Source organism: Balaenoptera borealis (genome assembly GCF_965194805.1).
Source record: "Balaenoptera borealis genome assembly, chromosome: 16".
NCBI lineage: Eukaryota > Metazoa > Chordata > Mammalia > Artiodactyla > Balaenopteridae > Balaenoptera > Balaenoptera borealis.
In genome coordinates, this window is record NC_138872.1 from 21,584,948 (window position 1) to 21,599,674 (window position 14,727).

The 14,727-nt window shown below is 46.8% G+C and overlaps 1 pseudogene across 1 annotated transcript in view; it reads right to left on the bottom strand.

Moving 5' to 3' along the window:
- The window catches only part of LOC309614262 (lipopolysaccharide-binding protein-like), a 30,231-nt pseudogene that overhangs the window by 6,330 nt on the left and 9,174 nt on the right, over window positions 1–14,727 (bottom strand). Inside the window, exons 2-7 of the transcript XR_014249783.1 lie at window positions 12,323–12,471; window positions 11,562–11,717; window positions 7,205–7,343; window positions 5,254–5,541; window positions 4,192–4,361; window positions 425–493 (exon numbers count right to left, since the gene is read on the bottom strand). The product of XR_014249783.1 is annotated as a lipopolysaccharide-binding protein-like (transcript). The remainder of the gene's footprint in view (window positions 1–424; window positions 494–4,191; window positions 4,362–5,253; window positions 5,542–7,204; window positions 7,344–11,561; window positions 11,718–12,322; window positions 12,472–14,727) is intronic.

Below are 14,727 nucleotides of genomic sequence, written 5' to 3' on the forward strand. Positions count from 1 at the left end.
GATTCCCTGGTAAAATCATTGTGTGAGATTTCTCACAAATCCTCCTTACTTTGTGGTCTCCTCATAGTCTAAGCCCTTGGCTGTCTTCCCTGACACTGCAGAGACCCCCAAGCCACATGCATAAACTCAAATTCCAGGACGTCCAAAAGCCCCAAATGCTCATAATTACCTTTTCTTTTTTAAAGATCCCTTAAGGAGATGTTTGTTTTAACAGGATCCGGGCATTCTATTAGCCAACAGCATCTAACCCTGAGACCAGGAATTCATTCCTCTGGTCAACCCATTGCACCTGTACCTCAGCAGGGAGCAGCGCCCAGAGTGGATGAGATGTGGGGCACAGGTAAAGGCTCTGGACAGAGGACACTGCTAGGACAAGTGCCAAACCATCCCATCCTCTCCCCTCCCCCCACCCATGGCCTCTTACCTTCCTGTGGTCAATGAACCAACGATCCTGCTGGAGTTCACATTGATGGTGATGGGAGATGTTTGTTCTCTAGAAAAGCAAAAGAGGATGACCCAGACTCTCAGCCCATGAAGGCATCCTGTTGGGTCCAAGTCCAGGAGACAAATCTCCAGAAATGCTGGAGATACATACTACAGCCAGATGTGGGACAGATGAGTGAAGAGCAGCTACACAAGGATTATGGACTGAGGATGCAGGATGTTGGTGGCTCCACAGCTAACGTCATGAGAGGTGAGCTGAGGTTTCAGAGGTCTCCACCTTCATGGAAGCATCAAGAAAGGGGAATAAGTCCAAACTAAAGATACAGAGCATTTGAATGGGGAGATCATCCACTTATAAGCAGGCTACCAAGGGAAGTTCAGAGAGTCCCCAAGCCCTAAAGACATTTAAAGACACCAATAATTGACATCTGTGTTTAATGATGAAGCTTGACCTGTTACAGGGGTGGGGTTGAACCAGGTGATTGGATTTGGAGGCCCCGTAAAGCCTGTCCCATCTATGATGGTTAGCTGTTCTACCTAAGTCCACTTCCTCTTTCCAGGAGGTGAGATCTTACCTGCAACACTTGAATGAATGCCTGTGGCAGCATCACTGAACAGCTCCACTCTGAAACCTAATTGATGTCCCAAAGGCTTGTGGAAGGAAAACGGGAACATTATTTGTGTTCCAGCCAAAGGACAGAAAAAGGCTGGCTTCTGCTCAGGTATAGACAAGGTCATTATCAGTTTGAACAGTGCCTAAGAAGTATTGAAGATGAACAAGGAAGGTCCTGTGGCAGAGCCTGCTACATGTTTTCTAAGACACCGAGCTGGACTACATTTCCCAGCCGCCTTTGAAGTTATGTATGGCTATGTGACTGAGTTCTGGCCAATGGAATGTGGGCATAAATGTGCGTTACTTCCAGACTTTGTCTTGGATTTCCCAGTCTCCAGAACCGTGAGAAATAAATTTCTGTTGTTTAAGCCACCCAGTCTATGATATTTTGTTATGGGAGCCTGAGCACTTGAAAAATATTGTGTCACTTTCTTTTGGCCCCCATGGTTTCTGATGAAAAACATACTGCCATTGGAAGAGTTTTTCCCTTATAGATAAGGTGTCATTTTTCTCTGGCTGCTTTCAAGATTTTTTCTTTACCCTTAATTTTCATAAATTTAATTATTATGTGTCTTGGCATAGATTTCTTTTGGGTTTATCCAGTTTGGAATGTGCTCAACTTCTTGAATCTGTAGATTTGTGTCTCTTACTAAATTTGGGAAGTTTTCAGCCATTATTTCTTTGAGAACTTTTTCAGCCCCTCCTACTTTCTCCTCTCCTGAGACTGATGACCTGATCCTGTTAGATCTTTTGTTATAGTCCCACAGGTCTCTGAGGCTCTTTCCATTTTTTTCCTTCAGTCTATTTTTCCTCTGTAGTTCAGATTAAGTGATTTCTACTTTTCTATCTTCTAGTTCACTTATTCCTTCTCTGTTCCACTGACACCACCCCACCCCAGGAGGGGTGTCGGGGCACTTGTTACAGCTTCATGAGAGTGGAAGTCTAGGCTTTCCAATCAGTCTTTGCTGGCATGGGTGGGGTTAGGGCTACATTTCTTTTTCTCTGGTGTTTGGCTGCAGTAGAGGAATTATTGTCTAAAAGTTTTCTATCTTACTAGGCTTCCCTTTTTCTGGTTCTTTGGGTGGAGAAAGGAGGTGGTGGTGTTGTCATTGTTGTTATTGTTTTTGTCTGTGCCTGTTGGCATTTCTGGGTTGCTGACTTATTCAGCCCCAAATTGGGATATGCAGGAGGGCAAAAATAAAACTCAGAGAGCTCATGATTATGTTGTTGCATAAGTCCTGAGGTCCCTAGCTAATCTGCCTTCTTATTTCTGCCTTGCAGAGTCTTCTTATGTTTGTTTTATACATAATGAGTTTTTAGTTGTACTTAGCAGGGGGAATAGGGAAATGTACATCTCCTCCATCTTCCCAGAAGTGCTCTGCCCATTTTTAAACTGGGTTGTCTTTTTTATTACTGAGTTGTAAGAATTCTTTAACTATTTCGGATAGAAATCCCTTATCAGATATATGATTTGCAAATATTTTCTCCGTTCTGTGGGTCATCTTTTCACTTTCTCAAATGGTGCCCTTTGAAGCACAAGTTTTTCATTTTGATGAAGTCCAATTTAGCTGTTTTTTATCTTGTTGCTTGTGGTTTTGAGGCGTATCTAAGAAGGCTTTGCCGAACCCAGGGTCATGAAAATTTACTATCTTTTTTCTAAGAGTTTTATAGTTTTAGCTCTCACATTTATTTCTATGATCCATTTGGAGTTAATTTTTGTGTATGGTATAAGGAAGGGGTCCAGTTTCATTCTTTTGCATGTGAATATCCAGTTGCCCCAGCACCATTTCTTAAATGTTCATTCTTCCACATTTAACTGTCTTGGTCTCCTTATTGAAAATCAATTGATTTATAGTTATGATAATTTATTTCTGGATTCTCAATTCTATTCCATCAATTTATACCAGTACCACATTGTCTGATTACTATAGCCTTATAGTAACTTTTGAAATAGGGAAGTATGAGTTCTACAACTTAATTTTTCATTTTCAAGATTGTTTTGGCTGGGACTTCCCTGGTGGCGCAGCGGTTAAAATCTGCCTTTCAATGCAGGGGATATGGGTTCGAGCCCTGATCTGGGAAGATCCCACATGCCACAGAGCAACTAAGCCCGTGCGCCACAACTACTGAGCCTGTGCTCTAGAGCCCGTGAGCCACAACAAGAGAAGCCACTGCAATGAGAAACCCACGCACCACAGCGAAGAATACCGCAGCTAGAGAAAGCCCACGTGCAGCAATGAAGAGCCAATGCAGCCAAAAATAAATAAATAAATAAATAAATTAATTAATTAAAAAAAATTGTTTTGGCTATTCTGGGCCCCTTGAATTTACAAATGAATTTTAGGATCAGCTGGCAAAAAACCCAGCTGGGATTTTTTTTTTAAAGGAATTCCTTTTTTTAAAAATTTTTATTATTTATTTATTTTTAGCTGTGTTGGGTCTTCGTTTCTGTGCAAGGGCTTTCTCTAGTTGTGGCAAGCGGGGGCCACTCTTCATCGCAGTGCGCGGGCCTCTCACTGTTGCAGCCTCTCTTGTTGCGGAGCACAGGCTCCAGACGCGCAGGCTCAGTAGTTGTGGCTCACGGGCCCAGTTGCTCCGCGGCATGTGGGATCTTCCCAGACCAGGGCTCGAACCCGTGTCCCCTGCGTTGGCAGGCAGATTCTCAACCACTGCATCACCAGGGAAGCCCCCAGCTGGGATTTTGATAGGGATTGTGTCGAATCTGTAAATAAATTTGAAGAGTATTGCTATTTTACAAGTTCTTTAAATTTTATACCTTCTTTGAAAAGGTAATTTGATGATTTTTATTTATAACAATTTAAATAAGTTTATGCCTTAAATTAAACAAATTTTTATAGTAAATGTAACAGTGAGAAAGCTAAAATTTTCCACCTCAGCTGGAGTAAATGACTTTTAAGGTTTCTTGCAACTCTGCCAGTGTATGATTTGATTACCTGTGGCCTCAGGAAGGCTGGCTGTTCAGATCAGGAATGCAAGACCCACTCACCGCGCTCCAGAAACAAATAGCCTCCAGAATCTATCAGCTGCGTAGTCTCCCAGTCCTTCAGCTGAGCGAGAGGCTTCCACCCATGGCAAACGTGACCCTTTATTGCCCTGGCCAGGTTCAGACTTACCGCCCTGAGTTGGAAGAGGGGCTTGCGGCCAGAGGAGTTGGGCAGGAGAGCGAAGGCCTGGATGTCCTCACCGGCATGAGGGTCACATTTCCGGGGGTGAACATCAGGAATGGAGCTGATTCAGGTGACGTCTCAAACTCTAGCTCCATATTGGGGTACAATCTGGCCAGCTGGAAAAAGAGGGCAGAGACTTGGGGAGGACAGGAGACGGACAGAGGGACCCTGAGCTGTATCGGAGAAGGTCAGATGGGCAGAGCCCCAAGACTCAAATCTTCAAGGGCCCTAAAATGGTAGTAGAAAATCACAGGATGGTGGGAATTATATTTTTCAGAACTCCTTTTCAATGGACAGCTTTATGGTTGGAAAGGGCACTTTGATAAAGTATCTGGGATGGGTGAGACACCCCAGTGGGCATCCTCCAATAACAGTGGATGGTCACCATACTGCATCCTACGTAGGCCAGCTTGTGTTGACTAGTGTGCAAGTTTGGGGCCAGAGCTGAATTGCCTGGTTCAAAAAAGAGGAGGCTGAGAGCTCTTCTCCACTTTGCTCCTGCCACTTTTCAGCTCTGCTCTACATAAACATCAAACAAATATCAATTATTGGTCTAGCCCCCAATTATTAGCCTGCCCAATGTACCCCTATTTGCATCCTGGAAGGAGCCTGTATATTTGCACTTGTTGAGTGTTACCTCCCACTTGACCTCCCAGCAACCCAGTGGGGCAGGTAATAGAGTCGTTCCCATTTGACAGATGAAGAAACTGAGGCCCAACAAGATGAAGTTCCCAAGACAGGAAACAGCAGACCCTGGATTCAAACCCAGGTGATCTGAATCCAGATCCTGTGTCTTTATGCCACAAGGAATCAGAGAATGATGGGAATTTTGTACCAAAAAAAAAAAATCACTTAATAACTTCTATTTTTATCCACTATGCTAGTAAGTAAGCTGTTTGCCTGGAGAAAGTTTATGCACCATTCATAGATGTCCACATACAATCTCCACATTTGGCCCACGTCAGTAGGCTTGTCTTGTCCTCTGTGATGAGCGGGCAGAGGTCTTACCTGAGGAATGATGGCCCGGAATGAGCTGGTGTGAAGCTGGATTGGAAAGTTCAAGGGAATCTGCAGCAGACGAAGCAGGAAGCTACTTGAGAAGCAGGACAGCAGAGTAGTTAGAGGTGTGGACTTGGAGGTCAGGCAGCTTGGGCTCAGATACTGCTTCTGCCATTTTTTGGCTGACTGATCGTTGATAAACTTTGTTAGGTTCTGCACCTGGAAAACAAGGATGAATGTAATAGCAAATTGTACAGGGTGTGTGAGGACTGAATGAGATCTTATAAAGGTAAAGTGCTACGTGCAGGGCCTGGAACATAGGAAGGGCTTAATAAATGTCTGTTATTTTTATTTATCACTTCTCAGGATGCTCCCCTAAAGGGCCAACAAGAGCTGATAACCACCGCAATCTGGATTTAATGTGTTTCCAGATATGGCTTTCCCCCAAACTCCTTTTCTGGCCAGAAGTCTCTCCTGGTGCTATTCTCCACCCAGGCCTCTGACTTGCTCCTCTTTCAGCTTGGTGAGCGCTGCCTACACCCGTCCACAGCGCACCTTCCTCCATCTCTTCCCCCGCCACCGTCAAGATCCCCACTCTTCACTGGGGCTGCTCCTTATCACAGCGCTCGGCTGGGGGCTGTGTGTGTGCGCTGCTCAGACCTCCCTTCAGGGGATCAGCTGTGAGGAGGGCAGCGGCTGACAGCCTCCCCCCAGCACCCCGCATCCCCTGCGTCACACTCAGAGCCCACATTGTTCACGCGGGGGCCACCCTCTTCCAGACAGCTCCCAGCTCCAGACTGGGCACAGTCCGGGTGGTAGAGCTGGAGAATTTTGTCATATTTCAGGATTCGAGGTGATTGGTTAAGACAATGAGCCACACTGAACGCCACAATTAAGGCTTCATTCGCTTCCTGCCCGAGTGCAAGCAAGAGGCTAAACCGGAAAGGGCGTTGGCCCCCGCTGTGTTCTATACTTTTCCCTGTGGCAGGGCACAGGATATCATTGTGGACCCAGGGGGAGGAGGTGGAGGACATGCGGAAGGACCAGGAGGAGAAAAGTATTGACGAGTCAAACTGGAGAAAACTGTCTTCAAGGCCCCCAGTAAGGGGTCTCAGCTAAAGTTCCCCCCTCCCCATCCATAAATCGGCCTCTAAACGGAGGTGTCTAAGCTAGGAACGCAGATTGGCATAAGAGCATGGCCAGCCCCGGGTGGGAGCAGGGCGGGGGCTTGTGTCCTTAAGGGCAGCTCCCTCTGGAAACTAGCGAACGCTGGCCATGAACCAAGTCTGGTCTGCCAGGTAAGACCTATCAGGTAAAGCTTAAGTAATTGCCTATGGTCAGACCTAAAAGATCACGCATAGGATTTCACCTTGGAGCCAGACTCCTTTGATTTCTGCCTGATATGCACTCCTCTAATGAGCAAGCTTTGTGCTGTGGCTCCCCATCAGTTTAGCTGAGACTTAGAGCTACAGCAGCACTTCCTCTACCCCATCTGCCTGCCTTCCCTCTGCTTCTCGGGTATCCCAGTCTGAGGGCTCTCCCCGCCTGCTCCATCCTCCAATCCCCATTATCTCTCTCGGGTGTTTCCCTAATAAATCTCTTACAAGTCTAAAGCTGTCTTGGCATCTGCTGCTTGGAGTACCTGATATGACACACCAGAGTCTATCTTATTTTTAGAAATACTGCTAATAATAGCTAACATGTACATACGTGCATCAGACACCAAGCTCTTTACAGACTGTCTTTCATATAATCCCTGGGGAATAAGAATGATTAGGAACCATACACACAGATAGGGAAACTGAAGCACAGCCTGGATTTGAACCCCTATTTGGCAGGCTCCAAATTCCACGTTCTTCCCCTGGATCCTGAGAGCACCCACAATAGGTCTACCGTCCCATCTGATGCTCTCTCCTTGGGCCCCCACCCTCCTCCCTCCCCTACTCACATGCTTATTTTAGATGATGAATTTCATGTGCCCAGACTGCTGGTAAACCCTGCTGGCCACGTTGATGGCATATTCGGAGACTGCAAAGTAGATCATGCGGTTGTGTTTTGGGGGCAGCCTGATGGGCGGAGCATCACAGGGGACTGGGGAGCTCCAGTTTCAGCCAAGTAATTCACCCTGAAGACAGAAGGACATATCAACCACCAAGGTTCCTACCAGACAGGTTGTTGGGCAGAGGCATCCAACGCCTGCCTGGATGGTGGCTGGGTTGGAGATTCCTCTCTAGATTGTGGATCAGGGTCCTGGAAGATTCCTCTGGCTCCACAATATGTAGGCCCTGACAGCTGCCTGAAATTCCCCTGTCACAGAATCTTCTCTTTGGGTGGGGAGCTGTGTCCTGTGTTCTTCCAGGCTCAGGATGCAGGGGAGGGAGCACAGCCCAGTGAAAAGTATGGACTCTGGAGCTTAACTATATGGTTTGGGATCCTGGCCTGCCACTTACTAGCTCTGGGACCTTGGGTAAGTCTCCAACTTCCTTGTGCTTCAACTTCCTCACCTATAAAATGGGGATGATGTTAATGGTTTCTACTTCATAGAGGTGGTATGAAATTTAAATACATTAACATTTGTACAAATACTTAAAACAGCATCTGGGGGACTTTCCTGGTGGCGCAGTGGTTAAGAATCTGCCTGCCAATGCAGGGGACACAGGTTCGAGCCCTGGTCCAGGAAGATCCCACATGCCGCGCAGCACCTAAGCCCGTGCACCACAATTACTGATCCTGCGCTCTAGAGCCTGCAAGCCACAGCTACTGAGCCCGTGTGCCGCCACAACTATTGGAGCCCGTGCGCCTAGAACCCGTGCTCTTCAACAAGAGAAGCCACTACAATGAGAAGCCCGCACACCGCAACAAAGAGTAGCCCCCGCTCGCAACTAGAGAAAGCCCTCGCACAGAAACGAAGACCCAACACAGCCAAAAAACTAACTAAATAAATTAATTAAAAAAAAAAACCAAACGTTTGCCGACCTCATTTACATGCTAAGCACTGTTAGGTGTTGAGGGGACCTCATGAAACTCACATGAGGAACCTCACAGAGCTCACATGTGAGTCTAACCCACTTCCAGCCACAGACCACTCTGTGAGAATCGTGGTCCAGAACGGGGCGTGTCACGCTACATACTCACCTGGGGGTGAGTCTAAGGGGTTGTGGGAAAAAAGTGAACTAAGTTTGTAGAATCACTTCCGATAAAATTTTTTCTCCGGTAAAATTTCCTTTCCCATTTGATGCTTGCTGATTGAATGATTAGTTATGCGTGTTATTTTAAATGTACATGTATTATAAACCCATGTGGTAAAATCGGACACAAGTATTTCTTGGGGTTCTGCAGAAAGCATCTTGAACTTTCTGGGGCTCTGTCCCCTGAGCAAGCCTGGGACTCACAGCCTGGGTGACCCTTGGCCCCTGGATGGGCCTGAGTGACCTTGGCCATAGAGACTGTGGCTGGGTTCCCAGGCAGCTGTGGTTGGGGTGTTGCTTCTGGAAAAGCTTGCCCCCCATGACACCCATGGGTACCTCTCCAGCGCTGAGTCAAAGTATAAAAGATTGAAGCACTAAGAGACTTTCCGTGGATCACAGACTAAAAGTCATCCTGGACTGGTTCTTCCTCTTGTTTCCCCCACCTCCACTGCCATCACCTGTCTGGGGCATCATTGTCTCTCACCTGGACTACTGCCTCCATCTCCTCTCTGGTCTCCCTCCCTCCACTCTGCCCTACTCTAATCTCTTCTAAAGGAAGTGCTGTTTTTAAAAAGCAATTCTGATTATGTCACTGCCCTTCTTAAAATCCTCCAATGGCTTCCCACTGCCTACTATTAGGGTAAAGACCAAAATTTGACTCCTGCTTGTTCCCTTCAATTCTCCTAATTAATTGCTCCCCCTCCAAGTACACTGATCTCCTTTTACTTCCTGGAAAGCACAGGCTATTTCATGCCTCAGGATCTTTGCACATGCTTCTTCCTCTGCTAGAAAAGCTCTCCTTCCTCCGCTTTCGCTGGAATTCAAGGCTTGATTCAGATATCCTTTCCATGAAGAAACTACCCCTGCTCCAGAGGCTGGAAAATCCTTCTGCGTCCATAGCATCTGGACTTTCCTGATGAGTATGTTATCACAGCTATGTTGAAGGTAATTCAATATATATTAAAATATTTTATGTCTCTTTCTCCCACTAGAGTATACACTGCACCAAGATGGGGACCCTGTCTATTTTGCATCATCTTGTATTGGATCTGACAAATAATAGGGGATCAAGATATCTTTGTTGAACGAATGATTAAGTAAAGCTACTAAGTCCCCATTTTGGTCAAGAGCATGTGTGTTCATGTTTTCTGTGTCCATATCAATAGCACTGCAACCATGTAGCTATCACCACCATAATGAAGTAGCTAAAACATTTTGCTGGCTCTACTCTGTCCATTTCCACTTTGTGTGTGTGTGTGTGTGTGTGTGTGTGTGGGTGTGTGTGTGTGTGTGTGTGTGTAAACCATATAAAATTTCATGGATTTGCTCCTGAGAAATGGGATATTATGCCCATCCAATTAAACCAATATAGTGGGGACTTCCCTGGTGGCGCGGTGGTTAAGAATCCGCCTGCCAATGCAGGGGACACGGGTTCGAGCCCTGGTCCGGGAAGATCCCATATGCCGCGGAGCAACTAAGCCTGTGTGCCACAACTACTGAGCCTGTGCTCTAGAGCCTGCAAGCCACAACTACTGAGCCCATGTGCCACAGCTACTGAAGCCCGCGTGCCTAGCGTCCATGCTCCGCAACAAGAGAAGCCACCGCAATGAGAAGCCCGCGCACCACAACGAAGAGTAGCCCCCGCTTGCTGCAACTAGGGAAAGCCGGTGCACAGCAGTGAAGACCCAACGCAGCCAAAAATAAAACAAACAAAACACCAAAAACAATACAGTGGTTTGAAGCTATACAGGCTCAGCTAAAAGTTTTCTTTCCCAAATGGCAGCCTCAGGTTTAAAGCCTCTAGTATTTGTGCAGAAAACATTTGTCAGTTGAATAAATGAACAAGGAACAGTCTCTGGGTTCCCCAAAATAGAAATTCCCCCTAAACTGACAGGATTAAGAAACATTTTTTCAACTCAACATGGTCACCCAACATATACATCTCAAGCAAAAAGTTAATTCACAGTTTATTTTATTTTCCACTGCTCCCCCTGCCAGCTCCATTCTGTTCTCTGTGTCCTGGAGGGCTGACAGCAGATTCATCTCCCAAGCTCTCTTGTTCCCTGGCTGCTGGTTGTTTTGGCTAATGGGAGACAAAGGCAGGAAGGAGAGAGGAGATGGGGTATTTACACCCAGGTGCCTCCCTGCTGGACCACTATACTCCTGTCCCCTGGCTCCTTCTCCAAGATTCCAGTTCTTTCTAGGCTCTGGTAACCCCCTTCCCTCCCCTTGTTGAACACCCCTTAATCTTAACCACACTCCAGTTAATATTCTCTTCATTAGACTCTTGTCAGTTAAGCCTTTTGAGTTGCCCTCTGTGTCCCGCCAGGATCTGAGTGATGCAGTGCCAACCCAAACTGAGTGAGAGGCAGTCACCCAGAGACCACCATCGTTCATTCCATAGTCACTGAGCAGCCCCTCCAAGGAAGTCACTTTGAAATGCTGGCTTGCCATTAAAGACAATCTTGCCTGTTTCTTTTTTCTTAGAAATTTATTTATTTATTTTGGGCTGTGTTGGGTCTTCGTTGCTGCGCACGGGCTTTCTCTAGTTGTGGTGAGCGGGGGCTACTCTTCGTTGCGGTGCACGGGCTTCTCATTGTGGTGGCTTCTCTTTGTTGCGAAGCACCAGCTCTAGGCGCGCGGGCTTCAGTAGCTGTGGCTCGTGGGCTCTAGAGCACAGGCCCAGTAGTTGGGGCACACGGGCTTAGTTGCTCCACGGCATGTGGGATCTTCCTGGACCAGGGATGGAACCCATGTCCCCTGCATTGGCAGGCGGATTCTTAACCACTACGCCACCAGGGAAGTCCCCAGACTGTTTCTTAAAGGGCCAGATAGTCAACATTTTTGGCAATGCCTGCCATATGGTCTCTGCCAACTACTCAGCACTGCTGTTGTCAGACTAAAGCAGCCCCGGACAAAATGTAAACAAATGGGCGTGGCTGTGTTCCGGTGAAATATTGCTTACAAAAATGGGTGGCAGGTGGATTTGGCCCACAGGCCTTGGTTCACTGACCTCTGATCTTCATGAATCTTCAGTCTTGCTCTGATGTCCCATCAGAGGCATCCCCTGGGTGAGCTGGATGCCGAGGCCACTCTGACAATCTCCAGCAAGTGTGTGGGGTCACTTACCTTAGGTGTCCAGAAATTTCAATGCTGACATGGCCAGTGGAGTTGCTGCAGTGGGTCATGGAGGCAGTGGGTCACCCAGACTGGTCCTTGCCCAAGTTCAGAGAAATCGAGATGGAAGTGCCATCCACACTCAGATCAAAAGTAGCATATAAGGTGCTGGGTGGGAGAAATGAGAAGCAAAGGGTGTAGAACCAGTCACCTCCCAGAAGAGAAGTCAAACGTATGAAGACCCAGGTTTGTCTCCCAGTCCCCACTAACCAGCTGTGTGTCCTGTCTGAGCCTCAATTTTTTTAAAAAAATTTATTTATTTATTTGATTGCACCAGGTCTTAGTTGTGGCAGGCGGGCCCCTTAGTTGTGGCATGTGAACTCTTAGTTGTGGCGTGCATGTGGGATCTAGTTCCCTGACCAGGGATCGAACCCAGACCCCCTGAACTGGGACTGCGGAGTCTTAACCACTGCGCCACCAGAGAAGTCCCTGAGCCTCAACATTTAAATTAAAACCGCCAGTGTTGATTATTTGCTACATGCCAGGCACACTGCTAAATGCCTTACATCTGTTATTTTATTTAAGCCGCAATTGCATTTATGAGGTGGGTTATTACTGACCCCATTTTACAGATAATAAAACTGAGGCTTAGAGATGGTCAGATCTGTGTCCTTTATAGACTGGAGGTTTCAGAACCCAGAAAGGGAATTCCAGTGGAAGAGGACATGCCCTTGCCCAAAGCCGAGAAACAGTCTAACGCCAGTACTACTCACGTGAAAAACACCTTCCAGTTCCCACTGACAGACACATAGTTATTGGACAGGGAGGCTCTGACACCCTGCCCTGGGTGTAGACTCAGATTGGAGTTCTGGAGTAAGAAGCGATGTATCCTCAGTCTAGGGAAGGAAGACAGATCATCAAACTCAGAAAAACCAAGGGCACATCACTCCTCTGAATGAATCTTGAGAGTCCCCTTCAGCCTCTCACGCTGTCTCAAATTTATTGACTTAAACCGCAAAGGACAATTAAATCATCTCATTCACATCCTTCAAGGTGTGCTCAGGCTCTACCTCCTCCAGGAAGCCTTCCCCAGCGTTCCAAGACTAAAGACCTTCCTCTCGCCTCGGACACCCACCCCCATTAGCTGCCCTTGTCCATCCTACTCATTGGGCTCTCACCACCGCAAGGACCCTGTTGATGGTCCTCCACGCCAGCCCCACACATGTCCTCCGCCTGCTTGCCTGTAGAAGAACTTTAGTCAAAGAATACATTTAATCAGAGAAGTGAGAACATGTAGAAACAAAGGAAAACAGTCAAACGAGACCAAATAATAATATAGTCATTCAGTAAAGTCAAGGACCTTAAGTTCCTCCTCAAGGGCTATAGGTAATATTCTGAGCCATATCCTTTGAGCTGTTTTGTATATACTGAAACCCACACCTTGTAGAAGAAGTTAACTATCGATACATGATGACCAGACTGTAGCCATGACATAGACTGCCACAATTCTGAGAACTGGTCTCCAAGAAATGGGAACAAACCGACCCTGGAACTGAAGACTAACTGTACTTAAAACAATCAAGATGACGCTGATCAGACCACTGCATGCCCAATTTCAAGACGACTGTCAGAGCTGACTGTGCTGTTTCTGCATGTAGCCCCCTTCTTCCACCTATACACCCCTGAAACTCTTGCCCACTGATTGTCAGTGCGGAGTTGGCCTTTGGACATGAGCCCACCCTCTCCCCTGGTTGCCAGCCTCCGAAATAAAGAAAACTTTCCTTTCTATCAACCTTACCTCTCAAGTACTGGCTTTCAAGCTGCAAGGAGCCGGACCCCACTTTTGGTAACACTGCGAGCTGGCTTTGCATTATGTGTCCTGCAGCTTCCCTAAGCAGAAGCTTAGGTGCTTATAAAGCCAGGGGCCAGATGAGGAACTGAGCCAGTTGAGAGGAGCTGAGAAAGTTCAAGGCTTTCGGGCAGCCCAAGTTCCAGCAATTTGCAATGAAGGAAAAGGTTGCTTGAAGGGCTGCTGGACTGTGCTTTCTTGGTTGGATTTCCCCTGCAGACTATCATGGTTGCCAGGAAGTTGTTGCTTGTATGTGTCATCGAGTTCTGTTGTAGTTCCTCCTCGGAGGGATAGATGGAGCTGTGTCCTCTCACTGCCCTGCAGTCCAAGGAGGGGCTTTGGAAGGGGAAAGTGCTTCCTCTTCTTCCCAGCAGTGTTGGATGTCACCCAGGGCAGATGTAAGAAACAGTGGCCCCAAGGCAGCTGCAGGACAAGGGAACTGGAGCAGGAGTTCACAGCTGGGCTGGACATCTGCTTTTCCAAAGAACTTCTTAGGAACTTCTGGGTCCCATCATGGGATAGTTCAGTGGGGCTGGGGCTGATCTTGAACAAAAAAAATTTTTAAAGCTGAACAATGTGGTGCCATATGCACACACTGTTGCTGGAGTATAAATTCATGCATTTCAGAGGGGTGTGGTAGATAGAAGAGTGTGCCCCCAAATTCCTGTTGAAACCTCAGACTGTGATGTTATTTGGAAACAGTGTCTGTGCATGTGATTAAGGTCAGGATTGAGATGAGGTCATACTGGACTTGGGTGAGCCCTAGATCCAATGAGAGTGTCCTTATAAGAAGAGAGGATACACAGAGAGACACATAGGGAAGAAGGCCGTGTGAAGATGGAGGCAGAGATTGGAGTGATGCAGTCACAAGCTAAGGAACACCAGGAGCCACCAGAAGCTGAGAAAGGCAAGGAAGGATCCTCCCTGGAGTCTTTGGAAGGATTGCTGCCCTGCTATCACCTTGATTTTGGACTCTGATTTTCAGAACTGAGAGAGCATAAATTTCTGTTGTTGTAGGCCACCAAATTTCTGGTAATTTGTTACAGCAGCTCTAGGGAGCTAATACAGAGGGCAATGGGATAATATTTGAGTTTAAGACACTTTGACCCATTAATTTCACTGCCAAGAAATTATTGTAAGAATACGCTTTTGTATCTAAGCCAGCATATATGTATAAGGAGATGTTGGTCGGGAAATGGGGTTGGAAATTTTCATATTACAATTCAACTATGCAAAACTTTATGTTTTGGTAGCTAAACTAAATATAGTGAAACCGTTAACAATTGGGGAATTTTGGTGAATTGTATACAGGAGATCTTTGTTCTGTTT